Here is a 16761-nt window from a genome sequence, read left to right on the forward strand (position 1 = left end):
CCTCTATCAGGTCACCTCTCATACTTTGTCGCTCCAAGGAGAAAAGGCCAGTTCACTCAACCTATTCTCATAAGGGACGCTCGCCAATCCAGGCAACATCCGTTATTTATTTATATACACACATTCTTTTCCTCTCTCTTCTTTTTCTCCCTCTGTCCCCCTCACTATACCCCTTGTCCATCCTCTGGTTTTTTTCTCCCCTCCCCTTTTTCTTTCTCCCTGGGCCTCCTGTCCCATGATCCTCTCATATCCCTTTTGCCAATCAACCGTCCAGCTTTTGGCTCCATCCCTCCCCCTCCTATCATTTGGGATCTCCACCCCCCCCCCACTTTCAAATCTCTTACTAGCTCTTCTTTCAGTTAGTCCTGACGAAGGGTCTCGGCCCGAAATGTCAACTGTACCTCTTCCGAGAGATGCTGCCTGGCCTGCTGCGTTCACCAGCAACTTTTATGCGTGTTGCTTGAAATTCCAGCATCTGCAGATTTCCTCATGTTAACATCCTTGTAAATCTCCTCTTCATTCTCTCTATAATATCCACATCCTTTCTGTAGTGAGGTGACCAGAGCTGAACATAGTATTCCAAGTGTGGTCTAACCAAGATCTTATACAACTGTAACATTACCTCACAGCTCTTGAACTCAATCCCATAGTTGATAAAGGCCAATACACCGTATGCTTTCTTAACCACACAGTCAACCTGCGCAGCAGCTTTGAGTGTCCTATGGACTCACACCCCAAGGTCCCTCTGATCCTCCACACTGCTAAGAGTCTACCATTAATACTATATTTTATCTTCAAATTTGACCTGTTGAAATGAACCACTTCACACTTATCCGGGTTGAACTCCATCTGCCACTTCTCAGCCCAATTTTGCAACATATCGATATCCCGCTGTAACCTCTGACAGCCCTCCAGCCTCCACAACAACCCCAACTTATGTGTCATACTAACCCACCCTTCTAACGTCCTTTGTTATTTATAAAAGTCACAAAGAGAAGGGGTCGCAGAAAAGATCCCTGTGGATCACCACTGGTCACCGAACTCCATGCAGAATATGAACCATCTACAGTCACCCTTTGCCTTCTGTGGGCAAGCCAATTCTGGATCCACAAAGCAAAGTCTCCTTAGATTCCATGCCTCGTTACTTTCTGAATGAGCCTCGCATAGGGAAGTTTATGAAATCCATTGCATTATGAAATGCTTGACTGAAATCCATATACACTACATCCACTGCACTACCTACATCAATGTGTTTTGTTACATCCTCAAATAATTTAATCAGACTCGTAAGGCACGACCTGCCCCTGACAAAGCCATGCTGACTATCCCTAATCAGATTATGTCTCTCCAAATGCTCATAAATCCTGCCCCTCAGGATCTTCTCCAACAACTTACCCACTACTGAAGAACACTGGTGGTCTATAATTTCCTGGGCTATCTCTACTCCCTTCCTTGAACAAGGGAAGAACATTTGCAAACTTCCAATCCTCTGGTACTTCTCCCGTCCCTATTGATGATGTGAAGATCATCACAGGTTCAGCAATCTCCTCCCTCGCTTCCCACAGTAGACTGAGTATATCTTGTCCAGACCCGGCGACTTATCTAACTTAATGCTGTTCAAAAGCTCCAGCACATCCTCTTTCTTAATGTCTATATGCTCAAGTGTTTCAGTCCGCTGTAAGTCCTCCCCACAATTGCCAAGGTCCTTTTCCCTGGTGAATACTGAATCAAAGAATTCATTAAGTACCTCCGCTACCTCCTCTGTTTTTTTTTAATGATACTCCTTGCATTATAATAGTCTCATCTCAAACTATCTGACTGAGTGCATCTTTGCTCTGTCATCTGCCTATCCTTCTTCTCAAACTCCCTACAAGCTGTCTCTCCTTGTGTGCCAAATGTCCCATCCTCTGCCTCTTTATTTCAGTTCCTACCCTCAACAAATTTAGTTAAAACCCTCCCCGATAGCATTAGCAAATCTCCCTCCCAGGATTTTGGGTCCCACTTGTACAGGTAACCCCTTCCCCAGAAAAGGTTCCAATGATCCAAGAATTTGAAACCCTGCCGCTCGCACCATCTGCTCACTCACCCATTCATCTGCGCTCTCTTCCTGTTGTAACCTTCCCTAGCTTGTTGCACCAGGAGTAATCTGGAGATTCCCATCTTGAAGCCTCCCTCCTAACTTCCTAAACTTACTGCGCAGGATCTTTACCCGCCTCCTGCCTATGTCACTGGTACCAACACATACCAAAACCTCTGGCTGCTCACCCTCCCCTCAAGAATATTCTGCAACTGCTCAAAGACATCCTGGACCTTAACACCCGGGAGGGAACACACTATCCTGGCATCACTTTCCTGCCACTGAATCTCCGATCTGTCCCCCTAACTATCGAGTCCCCTATGACTATTGCTCCTCCTGACATCACCCTACCCTTCTAAGGCTCAGACATGAAATCTCACCCACAAAGCTGTGTTGACTGTCCCAAAGCATCAGAGGCATCGGCAGCAGCAGAAGGCAGGCGGAGCACCACCAAGCACGGTGAATTCTTTCTCCTTGCGTGGGGGTTTTTCTTATTTTTAAACCATAGAAGAGTGGTAGGTTCTAGTGGAGCAGCCATCATCAGAGTCGGGACTAGACTCAGAGTGGAACTTAGAGGCTTTGGAGAGAAGGGGCTGAGGCCAAAGAAACAGGTAGGTTTTTCCTTTTGTTATTGCTGATTTGGTCCTGGTTGCCCATAGTACAGTGCAGGCAGGATGGCAGATAGGGCTGTGGAATGCTCCTCCTGGATAGGAGAATTCATGGAACCTGATCATCTCCCTGAAGAACTACATCTTCAGGAAGCACAGCCAATTCGAGCTCCTGGAAGACCGCATTAAGGAGCTGGAGCTGGAGCTGGATGAACTAAGGATCATCTGGGAGGCAGAGCAATTGGTAGATCAGACTTTTGAGCAGGTGGTTACACCCGGAGTGCAGAATTCAGGGAGTAGACGGTGAACACCGAGAGAGGTAAAGGGAGAAAAAGATCAGTGCAGGGTCCCCTGTGGCCATTCCCCTCAGCAACAGGTATACCCCTTTAGATACTGATGAGGGGGATGACCATCTGGGCAAGGCAGCAGCAGCCAGACCAATAGCACTGCCTTCCGCTTCCACCGATGCCTCTGACAGTCAACGCAGCTTTGTGCGTGAGGTGTCATGTCTGATAAATCTCTTTTGAGTTCTTTGAGGTAATCAAGACAACAGATAAAGGTAGAGTAGCTCTCTTCTATATGGACTTGACCTTAGTAAGACCCCTGATGGCTGGCTGTCTAAAACACTAGATTGCATTGAATCAGAGGGAAGATGGATTCGCAACTGCCCCAGAGGTTCTGTAAGATGCAGAACCGTTGATGGTTTGCATAGTTTTTGTTTCCTTTTCTTTCTCTTATGCATCGGGTGTTGGTCTTTTGTTTTTATTTTTTTCTTTAATGGGGCTCTTTCAGGTTTCTTGCATTGTGGCCACTGTGAACAAATAAATCTCAAGGTTGTATCATTTATACATTCTTTTATAATAAAGGTACTTTGAATTGAAGGCTGTTTCTCAGACTGGGGCCTTTCTCTGGTGGGGTGCCACAGGGGCTGCTGCGGACTTATGTAAACGATTTGTACATGAATGCACAAGTAAAATTTGCGGATGGCACTAAAATAGGTGGCGTGCAGGTAACGTAGAATGAAAAATCACTGGTTGATCTTTATCGGCTGGGCATGTGGGCTGAGGATTGGAAAACGGCCTTCAATCCAGATAAATGTGAGGTATTGCATTTTGGTAGATCAGGTCAGGGTGCGACTTCTACAATGAGTGCCTGGGCCCTGGGGCGTGTTATGGAACAGAGGGATCTAGGAATGCAAGTGCAGTTTGTTGAAAGCAATGTCACAGGTAGACAGAGTGGCAAAGAAGGCACTTGGCACAGAGGCCTTCATCAGCCAGGGTAATGAGTATAGGAAATGGAAAGTTATGTGGCAATCATTTAAGATGTTGGCGAGTATTGAGGCCAGTTTTGGTCACCTAGTTATAGGAAAGATGTTATTAAATTAGGAGTACAGAAAAAATTCCCCAGGATGTTGCCTGAATTATCAGGAGAGGACTTTACTCCCTTGAGTGTAGGAGACTGAGAGATGACCTGAAAGACGTATGTAAGACCATGAAAGCATAGACAAAGTGAAAGCACAGGGAGTGGGTTTTTAAAATGACATTGGTTTAAGATCAGAGGTGTTATAGAAAAGTACAGCACAGAAACAGGCTCCTTGGCCCATCTAGTCCATGCGAAAACCATTTTAATGCCTACTCCCATTGACCTGCACCAGGAACATAGCCCTCCATGTATGTCCCTACCATCAATGTACCTATCCAAACTAATTCCACATTCTCAGTCCCCTCTGAGTGAAGAAGTTTCCCCTCATCTTCCCCTTAAATTTATCACCTTTCACCCTTAACCCATGACTTCTGGTTGTAGTCCCACCCAAGGTGAGAGATTTGAAAGATTTTTTGGCATCACAGGCCTACTGGAGTTTAGAGAGCAGACTCAGGAAAATCCGGTCAGGCACAGGGAGTGTAAGTAACCGATATCACAGCCCTACAGAAATCAGGAGAGAGAGAATAAAAGGAGCAAACTCAGTCAAGGCCGGTCTTCTGGGGCTGCACAGGCACGGTACCTGTCATTGTCAGAGGCCCAAGCTCAGCTGCAAAGAAAAGGAAGGTAGGCCCAAGCAGAGCGGCCATTGTTGAAGTGGCCACTGTTTGAGTGTGCCAGTGTCAGAGTGGGAGGCTTTGGCTCAACAGGTTTCGACATAAACAGGCGGAGGCACAGTTAAGAAGAGGTAACACACATCAAAGTTGCTGGTGAACGCAGCAGGCCAGGCAGCATATCTAGGAAGAGGTACAGTCGATGTTTCAGGCCCAAACCCTTCGTCAGGACTAACTGAAGGAAGAGTTAGTAAGCGATTTGAAAGTGGGAGGGGGAGGGGGAGATCAGTTAGTCGTGACGAAGGGTCTCGGCCTGAAACATCGACTGTACCTCTTCCTAGAGATGCTGCCTGGCCTGCTGCGTTCACCAGCAACTTTGATGTGTGTTGCTTGAATTTCCAGCACCTGCAGAATTCCTGTTGTTTGCGTTTTAAGAAGAGGTAAGCCTTTTTTCTTTTTTTTTTGTATAGAGTAGTCAGGATGGAACGCTCCTCCTGTCGAATGTGGGAATTTGGGATAGCTGACTGTTTCCCTGACAACTACATCTGCAGGAAGCGCAGCCAAATTTAGTGTATTTGATCAGGTCAAGGAGTTGGAGTACTCAGGATCACTCAGGAGGCTGAAGATATTATAGATGAGACTATTGAAGAGGTGGTTACACCCAGAGTACAGCCTTTGGACAGTAGCTGGGTGACCACCAGCAAAGAGAGGGGATTAAGAAGTCAGTGTAGGGTCCCCTGTGGCCATTCCCCTCAGCAACAAGTGTTCCTCTTTGGACACTGCTGGGAGAGGGATGGTCCATTAGATCACAGCCGCAGAGCCAGGCTGGTGGCACTGTGGCCAGCTTGGAGGCTTGAAAGGTAAGGGTGAAATCTGGCAGTGCAGTAGGTATAGGGGACTCGATAGTTAGGGGAACAGAAAGGAGATTCTGTGGCCGCAGGAGGCACCAGGATGGTGTGTTCCTTCCTGGGTGCTAAGGTCCATGATGTATTGGAGTGGCTGCAGGATATTCTCAAGGGGGAGGGGTAACAGCTAGAGGTTGTGGTGCATTTGGGCACCAATGACATAGGCAGAAAAGGGGAAGAGGTCCTACACAGTGAGTATATAGAGTTAGGGAAGAGAATGAAGAGAGAAACCTCTAAGGTAGTAATCTCTGGATTATTCCCTATGCCACAGGCTAGTGCAGGTAGGAATGGGGCGATAGCACGGATGAATGAGTGGCTGAGGAGATGGTGCAGGGGACAGGGATTCAAGTTCTTGGATCATTGGAATCTTTTCTGGGAAAGGGGTGACCTGTACAACGACAGGTTGCACCTGAACTGGAGGGGAACCAATACCATGACCAGGAAGTTTGCTGATGCTAACTCAGGGGAATTTAAACCAACTTTGCAGGTGGCTGGGTATCAGAGCCCCAGGTCAATAAGGGAAGGATTGTACCAGAAGGTAGATGTTAGAGAAAGTATTGAAATGGGTATGTTAGGCAGGATAGTTTAATGTATGCATGTTTTAATGCTAGGAGTATTATGGGTAAGGGTGATGAAATTAGAGCATGGATCAGTACCTGGAACTACATTGTTGTAGCTATTGCTGAAACTTGGTTGAGAGAGGAGCAGGAACATGTGATTAATGTACCAGATTTTCAAAGTTTTAGAGAAGATAAAGGAGAAGGTAAAAGGGGGGGGGGGTCAGGGACAATATCACAGCTGCACTCAGGGGAGACATAATGGAGGAGTCAGACAATTGGGTAGAAATCAGGAATAGAAAGGGTTCAATCACACTGATTGTACTAAAGACCTCTAATAGCCACTGGGATATTGATGTGCAATCAGAGTATGGAAATGTGTAAAAATAATAGGGTTGTTGTCATGGGGGATTTCAACTTTCCTAATATAAACTGGGTCCTTCTTAGTGCAAGGGGATGAAATGGGCAGAATTTGTTAAGTGCATCCAGGAAGGTTTCTTAAATCAAGATACTGATGGTCTAACGAGAGGCGGTACCAGACCTGGTGTTGGATAATGAGCCTAGCCAGGTGATTGACCTTTCAGAGGGTGAGCAGTTTGGGAACAGTGACCACAATTCCTTAACTTTCAGGAAAGTTGTGGATAAGGATAGATATGGTCCTTTTGGAGAGTTTTAAATTGGAGTAGGGAAAATTATGAGGGCATTCAGCAGGAACTAAGAAGCGTTAAGTGGGAACAATTTTTCTCTGGCAAAATCAGACGTGTGGAGGGTGCTTAAAGATCAATTGCAGAGTACAGGAAAGGTATGTTCCCATTAGAAGGAAAGATGGGGATGGAAAGATAACAGAACCTTGGATGTCCAGAGAGGTCATGAATCTAGTCAAGAGGAAAAAGGAAAAATGTATAAAGCTTCACAAGTTATGATCAAATGGAGCACATGATGAGTATAAAGAAGCCAGAAAAGAACTAACGGGAATTAGGAAAGCCAGGAAGGGCCATGAAAAGTCCTTGTCAAGTAGGACAAGAATCCCAAGGCATTCTCTACATCCATCAAGAGCAAGAGGATAACCAGGGAGAGGGTGGGACAACTCAAGGATAAAGGAGGGAATATTTTTGAATGCAGGGAATGTGACTGAGATACTTAATGAGTAATTTACTTCAGTATTTCAGGACCAGGAGATTAGTGCTGAGTGCATAAATATGTTGGGGCATTTAGAGGTCAAGGAGGAGGAACTGTTGGGCCTCCTAATGTGTATTAAGGTGGATACGTCCCCAGGGCCTGATAGGATTTACCCCAGGTTATTGAAGGAGGCAACAGACAAGATCGCTGGGGCCTTGACCAGTATCTTCACGTCCTCTCTAGGCACAGGCGAGGTCTCGGAGGACTGGCGAGTGACTAGTGTTGTACCTCTATTTAAGAAGGGAACAAGGGAAAATCCTGGGAACTAAAGGCCCTTGAGTCTCACATCAGTTGTAGGGAAATTACTGGAGAAATTTCTTAAGGATAGGATATATGAGCATTTGGCCTAATTAGGGAGAGTCAGCATGGCAGATCATGTCTTACCAACTTGATTGAGTTTTTTGACAGGGTGACAAGAGAGATTGATGAGGGTAGGGTAGTGGATGTTGTCTATATGGATTTTAGTAAAGTGTTTGACGAAGTTCCTCATGGGAGGCTAATCCAGAAGATTAAGATGCACAGGATCTGCGGTGAGTTGTCTGTTTGGATGCAGAGCTGGCTTGCACATAGAAGGCACAGAGTAGTGGTTGAAGGGACTTATTCGAGTTGGAGGTCAGTAATTAGTGATGTTCCACAGGGAACTCTGCTCGGACCTCTGTTGTTTGTAATGTGTATAAATGACCTGGATGAAAATGTAGATGGGTGGGTTAGTAAATCCGCAGATGATACCACGATTGGTGGAGTTGTGGATTGTGTGGAAGACTGGCAAAGAATGCAGTGCAATATAGATCAGCTGCAGATATGGGCTGAGAAATGGCAGATGAAGTTTAACCCAAATAAATGTGAGGTGTTGCACCCTGGTAGGGCAAATGCAAGGAGACAATACACTCTTCATTAATATTGTTGCTGAGTAAAGAGATCTTGAGATCCAAGTTTACAACTCCTTGAAAGTGGCTACAAAAGTTAATAAGGTGGTTAAGACGGCTTATGGAATGCTTGCTTTGATTAGTCGAGGCATTGAGTTCAAAAGTCAAGAGATTATATTTCAACTTTATAAAACTCTGGTTAGGCCACATCTGGAATATTGCATACAATTCTGGTTGCCCCACTATAGGAAGGATGTTGAGGCTTTGGAGAGGGTTCAGAAGAGGTTTACCAGGATGCTGCCTGGTTTAGCAGGCATGTGCTGTCACGAGAGGCTGGATAAACTTGGGTTGTTTTCTCTGGAGTGCCTGAGGCCAAGGGGAGATCTGATAGAGGTTTACAAGATTACAAGAGGCATCGGTAGAGTAGACAGGGAGTATCTGTTTCCCAGGGTTGATGTGTCTAACACCAGAGGGCAAGCATTGAAGGTGAGGGGGGTAGGTTCAAAGGGGATGTGAGGGGTAAGTTACTTTACTCAGTGAGTTGTGGATGCCTAGAATGTTTTGCCTGGTATAGTGGTAGAGGCAAATATATTGGAGGCTTTTAAGAAACACTTGGCTAGGCATATGGATGTAAAGAAAATGGAGAGTTATGGACATGGTAAGGGTTGCAGGGATTAGTGTTTGGGTGTTCTTGATTTGCTTTTTACCTGGTTTGGCACAACATTGTGGGCCGAATGGCCTGTTTCTGTGCTGTACTCTTCTATGACATCAGGGCATTTGTTCACACAAAACAGTGGTGCATATTGGGAATGAACTGCCAAAAATAGTAGTTCAAGTGGACAAATTAGCAACATTTAAAAGCCATCTAAGATAAGTACATGGATAGGAGGGGTTTAGAGTACTGTGGATCGAGTGCAAACATCTTGCCTGGCAACATAGTTGGCAAGGCCAAGTTAGGCTGAAGAGCCTGTTTCTATGCTGTATGAATACCGTAAACACTTATCAATTTAGTTGGCATCTGTGGAAGGTCAAGGCTGACTTGTCATATGCACCGGTGCAATTAAAAAAAAACTTACTTTTTGCATCATTACAGACACTGCATCATATGAGCAACATTCATAAGCAAACAGAAATCAAGCAAATTATACATATCTGTAAGAATTCCTGTACCAGACCTGTCAGGATATTTTCAACAGTATATCTGTAGACGTTTGTTAGAGGGCTCGGTGACAAGCCAAGCCTGTTTAACCTCCTAAGAAAGCAAACATGTTGGTACACTTTCCTTATGATTAGGAAGAAGCAAATGGACTAGTGTTTTAAGTCAGACGAAAGGTCTCACATCTGAAACATTACCTGTTTCCTCTTTCCAAAGATGCTACCTGTTTTCTGTTTGATACCTGCTTTTAAGCTTGAGGTGAACATGCTCCATTATACTGATTGCCCAAGGAAATTTTGGAAACGCACTGCCAACCAGGTAGCATCTTTGGAAGCCCAACGGTTGAGGATAACTAGTCAAGATTCCCATTTCCAATTCTGACTTACTGGAGTGTGTGGAGGGCAAAGAGCATTGTACAGGCTGGCTGAGATTCAGACAGAATAAATACAAGAGATTCTGCAGCTGGAAATACAGCGTAACAGGCAGAAAATGCTGGAAGAACTCAACAGATATGGCAGTATCTAATCTACTGAGAGGAATAAATCCTCTCCATTGAAGCTGCCTGACCTACTGAGTTCCTCCAGATTGTGTGTGTGTTACACTTACAATCGGCTCATTATTCTTTAAATTATGTATCACAAAGTTTAGACTTTCCACAAATTAAAGTGGAACCTTTTAATTTACATTAATTTATGAGATACAGATAATATCAGCATCTATTGTTCCATCCCTAATTGTCTTTGAGAGTCCGAAGGGTTTCGTCCCGAAACGCCGACTGTACTTTTTTCCAAAGATGCTGCCTGGCCTACTGAGTTCCTCCAGCATTTAGTGTGTGTTGCTTGGATTTGCAGCATCTGCAGATTTTCTCCTGTTCCTGCCATAATCATACAGCTGTGGCGTTCTCTATGGACTGACTGGTCATCAACTTTAAATATTAACTTTGCTGCTCTTTCCACAGGTGCTGCCTGACCAACTAATAATTTAGTTATTAGACCTGCCGGAAGATCTCGGTCCGAAACATCGACTGCACACATTTCCATAGATGCTGCCTGGCCTGCCGAGTTCCTCCAGCATTTTGTGTGTCAAGCTTGGATTTCCAGCATCTGCAGATTTTCTCTTGTTTGTCAACTAATAAATTGTCATTTTCTGTCTGAACTTCAGATTTTTAATGCAGTAATAAATCAGCAATGCAATAAAATACATACATGCTACTTAAATGATCCGATAGTGCATGGAATAAAATAACAGTTTTTGCTTCGTTGTAGCAATGTTAGAATTTTCCCAATCAAAGTGTCTTTGACACATTGCTTGTAACTTGCACAGTACCTTAACTTTGTATTGCGATGTCCCAGTTAAACTGCACCTTCTCATTGTGAAACAGATATTGTAAAGGGGATATGACAAACGAAACATAGACACAGGGTGTTCACTCACCGGTCGCTTTCTGGAAGGAGGGAGGGGTAATTGCCCCTCCCCGGGCATTCTGGCAGACGTGAGCAATCAACTGCGTGCTGCAGATTGAATGCGAGCCTTCACAAGTCGATGGCAAATTCAGTGCTCAATACTACGAAGGAATACTTTGCATACGGATCCTCAAAATTTTCAACTAAACACATTTGCATGTTTTCAAGTAATATCCCTTTTCTTTTCTCAACAGGAAATGATATTTACATGAAATAAATTATTTTTACTCTTTTTTAAAATATTATTTGAACAATTATTTATAACTAAATTGAACAGATTTCAACCTTAATACATCAAAGTTGCTGGTGAACGCAGCAGGCCAGGCAGCATCTCTAGGAAGAGGTACAGTCAACGTTTCGGGCCGAGAGTCCTGATGAAGGGCCTTGGTCTGAAACGTCGACTGTACCTCTTCCTAGAGATGCTGCCTGGCCTGCTGCATTCACCAGCAACTTTGATGTGTGTTGCTTGAAATTCCAGCATCTGCAGATTTCCCCGTGTTTGAGATTTCAAACTTGTCACAATAGCACATCAATTTTGTGCCATCTGTTCAAAACTGTGACATTCTTTATGGTTGTCTGGTGGTGAAGTCACTCAATTATCAGCCTGAAATCTGAACCATTGACCCAGCGACACAAGTTCAAATCATGGCATCAAAGGGGATCTGATAAATCAGCATTTTTTTTAAATAGCAAGAAACATTGTCATACAATATTCATCTGATTTACTTTTGTCCTTCAGGGAAGGAATTAATCTGACCTGTATGTCCAATGCTGTCCTAACTTCAAGGGCAATTAGTTCCGGACATTTAAAGATACTGACATGCATAAATATGAAAAACTGATTTTTGCATTCAGTTTGCTGTACATCGGCCACCAGTTAGAGTTAGGTGCACTCTTTGGTGGGAAGGTGAACTGTAGTTACAGGCATCCATGGAGGAAGTAACTGTCCCCTGGGAAAGAATGACTAATTGCACCACATTGGAGGAAGCAAGTCAAGGTTCTCAGGTGTGGAATGGAGGCTTAAAGGAGATGAAGAAAAGTAGGAGAGGTCCAGTATTTTTGGAGAGCCAGGAGGTCTTTCAGACAGAAACTCTGAAAACTACGGGGACAGATATTCGTGGAGGTCAAAACCCAGAGCCAACCCGTGAAAATCCAGATGCACTGTTGCAAGAAGTTTAGTAATCTCACATGTACTCAGAGCAAGGAATGCATCCTCCAGTACTATAAACCACCATTGCATACCTAACCTCAGGCACAATTCAGTGCCACACACTTCTATCAATCATTGGCCAACAATCTCCAGCAATGTGACCATAAGACCATAGACATGGGTATAGAATTAGGCCATTCAACCCATCCGGTCCACCCTAGCATTTCATCATTGCTGATCCATTTCCCTCTCAACCCCATTCTTCTGCCTTCTCTCCAGAACTTCTCATGTCCTGACGAATCAAGAACCTATCAACATCCACCTGGACTGTGTTCAGTGACCTGGCATCCACAGCCAGCTGTGGCAATGAATTCCACAGATTCACCACCTTCTGGCTAAAGAAATTCCTCCTCATCTCTGTTCTAAGTGGATGTCCCTCTAGTTTGAGGCTGTCTCCTCCATCCTAGATGGCCCACCAAAGGAACCATCTTCTTCGCATCCACTCTGTTGATGCTTTTCAACATTCAATTGGTTTCAATGTGATCCTCCCTCTTTCTTCTAAATTGCAGTAAATACAGGCCCAGAGCCTTTGATTGCTGCTCATATGATTAACCCTTTCATTGTTCTGGGAGATTTTAACCAGGACAGTCTGAAAAAATCACTAAACAACTATCATCAACAGATCACTTGCAATACCAGAGGAAACAACACACTGGGACATTGCTACACTACAGTCAAGAATGCCTACCGTGCTATTCCACGCCCTCACTTTGGAAAGTCTGATCACCTGGCTGTACTTCTACTCCCTGAGTACAGGCAGAGACTGAAGACTGCAGCACCAACAGTGAGGACCAAGAAGGTATGGACAAGGGAAGCACAGGAGCGCCTACAGGACTGCTTTGAATCGGTGGACTGGACTGTATTCAGGGATTCATCTTCGAGCCTGGATGAGTATGCTGCAGTTGTTACCGACTTCATTAAAACCTGTGTGGATGAGTGTGTGCCTACAAAGACTTACTGTACATTCCCAAACCAAAAGCCGTGGATAAACCAGGAGGTACGTCGTCTGCTAAAGTCTAGATCTGTGGCATTCAAGTTTGGCAACCCAGGCCTGTACCAGCCAACCAGGTATGATTTGCGGTGGGCGAAGAGACAATTTCGAACGAGGTTGGAGGTGACATCGGTGCACGGCAACTCTGGCAGGGTCTGCAAGACATTACTTCCTACAAAGTGAAACCCAATAGCATGAATGGCAGCGATGCTTCACTACTAGATGAACTCGACATTTTCTGTGCACGCTTTGAAAGGCAGAACACAACTACAGCTGTGAAGATCCCTGCTGCACCTGATGGCCCTGTGATCTCTGTCTCAGAGGCCGATGTTAGGCTGTTTTTAAAGAGAGTGAACCCTCTTAAGGCGTAAGGTCCTGATGGAGTACCTGGTAAGGCTCTGAATACCTGTGCCAACCAACTAGCAGGAGTATTCAAGGACATTTTCAACCTCTCACTGCTACAGGCAGAAGTTCCCACTTGCTTCAAATAGGCAACAATTATACCAGTGCCTAAGAAGAATAATGTGGGCTGCCTTAATGACTATCGCCCGGTAGCACTCACATCAACAGTGATGAAATGCTTTGAGAGGTTGGTCATGACTAGACTGAACTCCTGCCTCAGCAAGGACCTGGACCCGTTGCAATTTGCCTATCGCCACAATAGGTCAATGGCAGATACAATCTCAATGGCTCTCTACACAGCTTTAGACCACCTGAACAACACAAACACCTACGTCAGGATGCTGTGCATCGACGACAGCTCAGCATTTAATACCATCATTCCTACAATCCTGATTGAGAAGTTACAGAACCTGGGCCTCTGTACCCTCCTCTACCATTGTATCCTCAATTTCCTAACCGGAAGACCACAATCTGTGCAGATTGGTGATAACATATCCTCCTCACTGACGATCAACACTGGCGCACCTCAGGGGTGTGTGCTTAGCCCACTGTTCTATTCTCTGTATACACGACTGTGTGGCTAGGCATAGCTCAAATACCATCTATAAATTTGCTGATGATACAACCATCATTGGTAAAATCTCAGGTGGTGACAAGAGGACATACATGAGAGAGATATACCAACGAGTGGAATGTGCCATAGCAACAACTTGGCAGTCAATGTTAGTAAGCTGAAAGAGCTGATTGTGGACTTCAGGAAGGGTAAGACGAAAGAACACATACCAATCTTCATAGAGGGACCAGAAGTGGAGAGAGTGAGCAGCTTCAAGCTCCTGGGTGTCAAGATCTCTAAGGATCTGACCTGGTCCCAACATATCGATGCAGTTATGAAGAAGGCAAGACAGCGGCTATACTTTATTAGGAGTTTGAAGAGATCTGGCATGTCAACAAGTACTCTCAAAAACTTCTATAGTTGTACCATGGAGAGCATTCTGACAGGCTGCATCACTGTCTGGTATGGAAGGGCTACTGCACAGGATCGAAAGAAGCTGCAGAAGGTTGTAAATCTAGTCAGTTCCATCTTGGGTACTAGCCTACAAAGTATCCAGGATACCTTTAGGGAGCAGTGTCTCAGAAAGTCAGCACACTCAGCTTTTTCTCCTCTGCCATCTAAATGGACATTGAACCCTTGGACACTACCTCACTTTTTAAATTATTTTTGTTTTTGCACTATATTTAATTGAACTATTTAATACACGTTTATATACTTACTGTAATTGATTTACTTATTTCAAAGTTGCTGGTGAACGCAGCAGGCCAGGCAGCATCTCTAGGAAGTGGTACAGTCGATGTTTCAGGCCGAGACCCTTCATCAGGACTAACTGAAGGAAGAGTGAGTAAGAGATTTGAAAGTGGGAGGGGGAGGGGGAGATCCAAAATGATAGGAGAAGACAGGAGGGGGAGGGATGGAGCCAAGAGCTGGACAGGTGATGGGCAAAAGGGATACGAGAGGATCATGGGACAGGAGGCCCAGGGAGAAAGACAAGGGGGGGGGGAACCAGAGGATGGGCAAGGGGTATAGTCAGAGGGACAGAGGGAGAAAAAGGAGAGAGAGAAAGAATGTGTGTATAAAAATAAATAACGGATGGGGTACGAGGGGGAGGTGGGGCATTAGCGGAAGTTAGAGAAGTCAATGTTCATGCCATCAGGTTGGAGGCTACCCAGACGGAATATAAGGTATTGTTCCTCCAACCTGAGTGTGACTTCATCTTTACAGTAGAGGAGGCCGTGGATAGACATGTCAGAATGGGAATGGGATGTGGAATTAAAATGTGTGGCCCCTGGGAGATTCTGCTTTCTCTGGCGGACAGAGCGTAGGTGTTCAGCAAAGCGGTCTCCCAGTCTGCGTCGGGTCTCGCCAATATATAGAAGGACACATCGGGAGCACCGGATGCAGTATATCACCCCAGTCGACTCACAGGTGAAGTGTCACCTCACCTGGAAGGACTGTTTGGGGCCCTGAATGGTGGTAAGGGAGGAAGTGTAAGGGCATGTGTAGCACTTGTTCCGCTTACAAGGATAAGTGCCAGGAGGGATATCAATGGGGAGGGATGGGGGGGACGAATGGACAAGGGAGTCGCGTAGGGAGCGATCCCTGTGGAAAGCAGAGAGAGGGGGGAGGGAAAGACGTGCTTAGTGGTGGGATCCCGTTGGAGGTGGCAGAAGTTACGGAGAATCGGAACAAGTGCTACACATGCCCTTACACTTCCTCCCTCACCACCATTCAGGGCCACAGACAGTCCTTCCAGGTGAGGCAACACTTCACCTGTGAGTCGGCTGGGTTGATATACTGCATCCGGAGCTCCCGATGTGGCCTTCTATATATTGGCGAGACCCGACGCAGACGGGGAGACCGCTTTGCTGAACACGTACGCTCTGTCCGCCAGAGACAGCAGGATCTCCCAGTGGCCACACATTTTAATTCCACATCCCATTCCCATTCTGACATGTCTATCCATGGCCTCCTCTACTGTAAAGATGAAGTCACACTCAGGTTGGAGGAACAATACCTTATATTCCGTCTGGGTAGCCTCCAACCTGATGGCATGAACATTGACTTCTCTAACTTCCGCTAATGCCCCACCTCCCCCTCGTACCCCATCCGTTATTTATTTTTATACACACATTCTTTCTCTCACTCTCCTTTTTCTGCCTCTGTCCCTCTGACTATACCCCTTGCCCATCCTCTGGTTCCCCCCCCCCCCCCCGTCTTTCTCCCTGGGCCTCCTGTCCCATGATCCTCTCATATCCCCTTTGCCAATCACCTGTCCAGGTTTGTCCGGCAAGATTTTCCCTTTAGGAATCCATGTTGACGTTGGCCTATTTTGTCATATGCCTCCAAGTACCCTGAAACCACATCCTTATCAATCTTCCCAACCACTGAGGTCAAGCTAACTGGCCTAGAATGTCTTTTCTTCTGCCTCCGTTCCTTCGTGAAGCGTGGAGTGACATTTGCAATTTTCCAGTCCTCTGGAACTATGCCAGAATCTAGTGACTCTTGAAAAATCATTACTAATGCTCTTAATTACTCAAGCCACCTCGTTTGGGATCCTGGGGTGTAGTCCATCAGGTCCAGGTGACATCTACCTTCAGACCTTTTGGTTTCCCAGTTATAGCAACTGCACCATCTCCCTAGTAATAGCAACTACACTCCCTTCTGTATCTTGACACTCTCGAACTACCAGCACACCTCTAGTGTTTTCCACAGTGAAGACTGATGCAAAATATTTATTCAATTCATCCACCATTTCCTT

General features: G+C 45.4%; 1 protein-coding gene across 1 annotated transcript in view; it reads right to left on the reverse strand.

The window, feature by feature from the left end:
- Positions 1-10800, reverse strand: part of LOC140205836 (monocarboxylate transporter 13) — a 50008-nt gene extending 39208 nt beyond the window's left edge. Inside the window, exon 1 of the mRNA XM_072273605.1 lies at positions 10708-10800. The gene's annotated coding sequence lies outside the window, so the exon portion shown is untranslated. The remainder of the gene's footprint in view (positions 1-10707) is intronic.
- Positions 10801-16761: the final 5961 nt, after the last annotated feature.

This window comes from Mobula birostris, chromosome 12 (genome assembly GCF_030028105.1).
Source record: "Mobula birostris isolate sMobBir1 chromosome 12, sMobBir1.hap1, whole genome shotgun sequence".
In the NCBI taxonomy this organism is placed as follows: domain Eukaryota; kingdom Metazoa; phylum Chordata; class Chondrichthyes; order Myliobatiformes; family Myliobatidae; genus Mobula; species Mobula birostris.